We start from the raw sequence: 6,000 nt of genomic DNA, 5'->3' as shown, positions 1-6,000 counted from the left end.
GGTAAAGTAATGTCTCTGCTTTTTAATATGCTGTCTAGGTTGGTCATAGCTTTTCTTCCAAGGAGCAAGCATCTTTTAATTTCATGGCTGCAGTCACCATCTGCGGTGATTTGGGAGCTCAAGGAAATAAAGCCTGTCACCATTTCCATTGTTTCCCCATCTATTTGCCATGAAGTGATGGGACCGGATGCCATGATCTTAGTTTTCCAAATGTTGAGTTTTAAGCCAACTTTTTCATTCTTCTTTCACTTTCATCAAGAAGCTCTTCAGCTGCTCTTCGCTTTCTACCATTAGGGTGGTGTCATCTGCATATCTGAGATTATTGATATTTCTCCTATCAATCTTGATTTCAGCTTGTGCTTCATCCAGCCTGGCATTTCACATGATATACTCTGCATATAAGTTAAATAAGGTTTATTGACTACCCCAAAGCCTTTGACTGTGTGGATCACAACAAACTGTGGAAAATTCAAGAGATGGGAATACCAGACCACCTAAGCTGCCTTCTGAAAAATCTGTATGCAGTTCAAGAAGCAACAGTTAGAACTGGACATGGAACAACGGACTCATTCAAAATTGGGAATGGAGTACAACAAGGCTGTATACTGTCACCCTGCTTATTCAACTTATATGCAGAATACATCATGTGAAATGCCAGGCTGGATGAAGCAAAAGCTGGAATCAAGATTGACGGGAGAAATACCAATAACCTCAGATATGCAGATGATACTACCCTTATGGCAGAAAGCAAAGAAGAACTAAAGGGCCTCTTGATGAAAATGAAAGGAGAGTGAAAAAGATGGCTTAAAGCTCAACATTCAGAAAACAAAGATCACGGCATCTGGTCCCCATCACAAGTAGATGGGGAAACAATGGAAACAGTGACAAACTTTATTTTGTTGGGCTCCAAAATCACTGAAGCCATGAAATTAAAAGCCTTGCTCCTTGGAAGAAAAGCTATGACCAACCTAGACAGCATATTAAAAAGTAGAGACATTACTTTGCCAACAAAGGTCTGTCTAGTCAAAGCTATGGTTTTTCCAGTAGTCATGTATGGATGTGAGAGTTGGACTATAAAGAAAGCTGGGCGCCGAAAGAATTGATTCTTTCAACTATGGTGTTGGAGAAGACTCTTGAATGTCCCTTGGACTGCAAGGAGATCCATCCAGTCCATCCTAAAGGAAATCAGTTCTGAATATTCATTGGAAGGACTGATGCTGAAGCTGAAACTCCAATACTTTGGCCAACTGATGCAAAGAACTGACTCATTGGAAAAGAGTCTGATGCTAGGAAAGACTGAAGGCAGGAGAAGAAGGGGACGACAGAGGATGAGATGATTGGATGGCATCACCGATTCAATGGAGATGAGTTTGAGTAAATTCCGGGAGTTGGTGATGGACAGGGAGGCCTGGTGTGCTATAGTCCATGGGGTCGCAATGAATCGGACACGACTGAGTGACTGAACTGAACTGGTGTACTCTTTTCCCAATTTGGAAACAGTCTGTTGTTCCAAGTCCAGTTCTAACTGTTGCTTCTTGACCTGCATACAGATTTCTCAGGAAGTAGGTCAGGTGGTCTGGTATTCCCATCTCTTGAATAATTTTCCACAGTTTGTTGTGATTCACACAGTCAAAGGCTTTGGCATAGTCAATAAAGCAGAAGTAGATGTTTTTCTCGAACTCTCTTGCTTTTTTGATGATCCAGCAGATGTTGGCAGTTTGATCTCTGGTTCCTCTGCCTTTTCTAAATCCAGCTTGGACATCTGGAAGTTCATGGTTCATGTACTGTTCTTGGGGCCTGGCTTGGAGAATTTTGAGCATTACTTTGCTAGTGTGTGAGATGAGTGCAGTTGTGCAATAGTTTGAGCATTTTGTGGCATTGCCTTTCTTTGGAATTGGAATGAAATTGGGATTGGAATTGCCTTTCTTTGGGATTAGAATGAAAACTGACTTTTTCCAGTCCTATGGCCACTGCTGACTTTTCCAAATTTGCTGGCATATTGAGTGCAGCACTTTCACAGCATCATCTTTCAGGATTTGAAATAGCTCAACTGGAATTCCATCTTTGTTCCATCCAGCTTTTTCATAGTGATGCTTCCTAAGGCCCACTTGACTTCACACTCCAGGATGTCTGTCTCTAGGTGAGTGATCACACTGTTGCGGTTATCTGGGTCATGAAGATCTTTTTCATACAGTTCTGTGTATTGTTGCCACCTCTTCTTAATATCTTCTGCTTCTGTTAGGTCCATACCATTTCTATCCTTTATCGAGCCCATCTTTGCATGAAATGTTCCCTTGGTATCTCTAGTTTTCTTTTTTTTTTTTAATATCTAATTAATACATTTTCTTTTCCAGAGGATCTTCCTGACCCAGGGATCAAACTCATGTCTTTTGTGTCTCTTGCACTGGCAGGAGGGCTCTTTACCAGCCCATATTATTATGTAGACTTTATCTAGTTTTCTTGAAGAGATCTCTAGTCTTTCCCATTCTATTGTTTTCTTCTATTTCTTTGCGTTGGTCACTGAGGAAGGCTTTCTTATCTCTCCTTGCTATTCTTTGGAACTCTGCATTCAGATGGGTATGTTTCCTTTCAACAGTGTGAAAAGCTAGTTGTAGGGTTTACATCAATTAAGCTGTAGGGTACATCAGTTAAGATGTACCTGAGAACAAAATCTGATGGAAAGAGGCTAAATGGGTTACTGTGTTTTGTTTCCACACTTTAGAGAAATGAAAACTAAAGGGAAGGACTGAATCATAGAATTTCTTCAAGCAGAAATTGCTTTGGAGATCAGCCAGTCTTACTTCACAGATGGAAAAACGTACCCACACATGACAGTGTGGCACGGGGGCTAGCCCTCTCCTGATTCAAAATCCAATGTGATTCCAGTATTTCACACTGGAGAAAACTACCTAGACTCGTTTAGTTTGGAGAACAATAACTAGATGGCAGTTCAGGAACAAGGACGTGCTATGTGTCCATGGATAATTAACTTACTCTAACTGTAGGTGAGGTCAAAATCCATTCATTTATCAACAGACATTTTGAGCGTGCGCCAGCTCTCTCTCATTCAAGGTCACTTCCGTCACCATGCTTTTCATTTTTCAGTTCTGTATATCATCTTGCACTAGATGTTATGGGAAGGCCTATCGAGTGTAAAGAAAGGTAGCTCACCCCTTAGAGAGAGGGCAGGATTCACAGTGTATTCTTTTTTTTTTGGCTGAGGCACGTGGAAACATGCTAGTTCTCTTACCAGGGATCAAACCTGCTCCCCATGCAGTAGAAGCATGGAGGCTTAACCACTGAACCCCAGCATGTAGTCTTCTGTGTCCAGCTTACTTCGCATAGCATATATTTAAATCCATCTGTATTCATTAGTTTGTTCCTTTATCTGCTAGATAGTAGTCTCTTCTTTATGCACGAGTTGATGGCTGTTTGGGTTATTTCCATTTGGGGAAATAAAGCTTTGATGAACATTAAATTAATATTATTAGTAACTTTTCATTTCTCCTTAGTAACTATCTAGGAATGGGACTGCTGAGTTAAATGGTAAGTGTATATTTAAGGTAGTAAAGAATTGCCAAGTTCTTTTTCATAGTGGCTACCCCATTCTGCATATATATTGTGGCTCAGTGGGTAAAGAATCTGCCTGCAATGCAGGAGACCTGGATTTGATCCTTAGGTTGGGAAGATTCCCTGGAGAAGGGAAAGGCTACCCTCTGCAGTATTCTGGCCTGGAGAATGCCATGGACTGTATAGTCCATGGGGTCGCAAAGAGTCGGACACGACTAAGTGACTTCACTTACAGCATTTTACATTCTTAGCAGCACTGTATGACCAGTTTCTCTGTATCCTCACCAGCATTTGGTATTGTCACAATTTTTTACTTTAACCATTCTGATAGGTGCATAGTAATATTTCCTTGTGGTTTTCATTTGCACTTCTCTGGTTAATTGTGTTGAACATCTTTTCATGTGCTTCCTGTCCCTCGTTATTTCCTTTTTAGTGAAGTATATGTTCATGCCTTTTGCCCATTTTCTGACTGCATTGCCTGTGTCTTTTTTTTACTGAGAGCTAGTTTACTTAGATATGTAGATAGATGATTTGCAAACATTGTTTCCCAGTAGTCTGTCTTTTCATTCTCTTCACATGAGCTTTCAAAGGAGCACACACTTTTAACATTGATGAGATCCAAATTCTTGATTTTTCCTTTTGTAGAGCATGTTTTTGTTGTCAAATTTAAGAACTCTTTGTCTAATCCTAGATCTTAAAGATTTTGTCCTTTAAAAAGTTCTATAATTTTACAATTTACACTTAAGTCTGTGGCCATTTTGATGTTTGAATGAGGCGTTACACTTAGGTTGAATTTCGTTTTTGGCCTATGCTTGTCTAATTGCTCCAGCATCGTTTGTTGAAAAAGCTATCTTTCCTCCATTGAGTCACTTTGGTATCTTTGTCCAAAAAAGGAGTAGAACATATCTGTGTGGGTCTGTTTCTGACATCTCTATATTTTTCCTCTTATTGATGTGTCTGTCTCTCTATCTATAATACACAGCATTGATTATTGTTGCTATATTATTAATCAAGTTGGGTAGATTTATTACACTTCATTGTGTTTTTTTCTAAAATTATTTTAGTTCTAGTTCCTTTGCCTCCCATATAAATTTTGGAACAATACTATATTTGTCAACAAAAAAATGTTAGGATTTTGATAGTAAATTTCATTAAACCTGCATATCAATTTTGGGGGAAGAATTGACACCTTTACTAAGTTGAGTCTTCTGATCCATGAACATAGAATGTCTCTCTTTATTTAGATCTTTATTTCAATGACATTGTATAGTTTGTATTTGTTTTGTTATTTATACCTAAAAGCATGTTTTGAGCAATGATAAGTAGTGTTTTTAATTTTGGTGTCCACATAGGGGTGTGTGTGTATTAATGCATTGTTGACCAGAGACATTAATACATCTTTTGTTACCCAAATGTTATTGACTGGAGACATCTCAGTATTCACTTACATGATAATTCCCTGGCCACAGGCATTAGTTTCTGCAGAAATCCCCCAGTCAATAATGTGTTAATTTGCTTCTAGGAGTTTTTTGGTAGATTCACTAAGATTTTCTATGTAGAAAATTTGGGGACATCCGCAAATGGGGACAGTTTTACTTTTCTTTTCAAATCTGTTTGCCTTTTAATTGCCCTTTCTTGCCTTATTGCCCTGTCTAGAACTACTAGCACTATTTTGAATAAGAGGGATGAGAGCAGATATACTTGCTTTGTTCCTGATTTTAGGGGAAAAGCACTCACTGAGACTTTCAGCATTGAGTATAGTGTTAGCTGCAGGCTTTGCAGATGTTCTTGTCAAGTTTGAGAGATTTCCGAATTCCTATTTTCCAGAGTCTTTTATTTTTTTTTTAAATCACGAGTGGGTGTTGAATTTTGTCAAATGATTCTTTGAATCAATTGATATAATCATGTGATTTTCTTCTTCAGAGTCTTAATATGGTGGATTACATGGGTTGATTTTTGAATATTGAACCGTACTTGCCTCCCAGGAATAAACTCCACTTGGGCATGGTATATAAATCTTTCCATACATTGCTAAACTCTATTTGCTGATACTTTGTTAAGGATTTTTAGATTTATATTCATGGGGGATATTTGTTTGTACTTATCTTTTTTTTTTTTGGTACGGTTGTAGTCTGTCCCCTCTCCCCATCCCTGGGTAATATAGCTTCATAAAATGAATTGGGAAGTATTCTCTCCTCTTCTACTTTGTGAAAATGATTATATAGAATTGGTGTTAATTCTTAAACATTTTGTGAATTCTCCAGAGAAAATATATGGGCCTCAAGAGGTTTATGCTTTTTTGGTGGTTGGGGAGAAGGGGACACTTTAAAATTACTCAGTTTTCTTAATTGTCATCAGTTCACTTCAGTCCCTCAGTCATGTCTGACTCTTTGCAACCCCATAGACTGTAACACGCCAGGCCTCCCTGTC

This window comes from Bos javanicus, chromosome 3 (genome assembly GCF_032452875.1).
Source record: "Bos javanicus breed banteng chromosome 3, ARS-OSU_banteng_1.0, whole genome shotgun sequence".
Taxonomy (NCBI): domain Eukaryota; kingdom Metazoa; phylum Chordata; class Mammalia; order Artiodactyla; family Bovidae; genus Bos; species Bos javanicus.
This window is presented reverse-complemented; position numbering follows the sequence as displayed.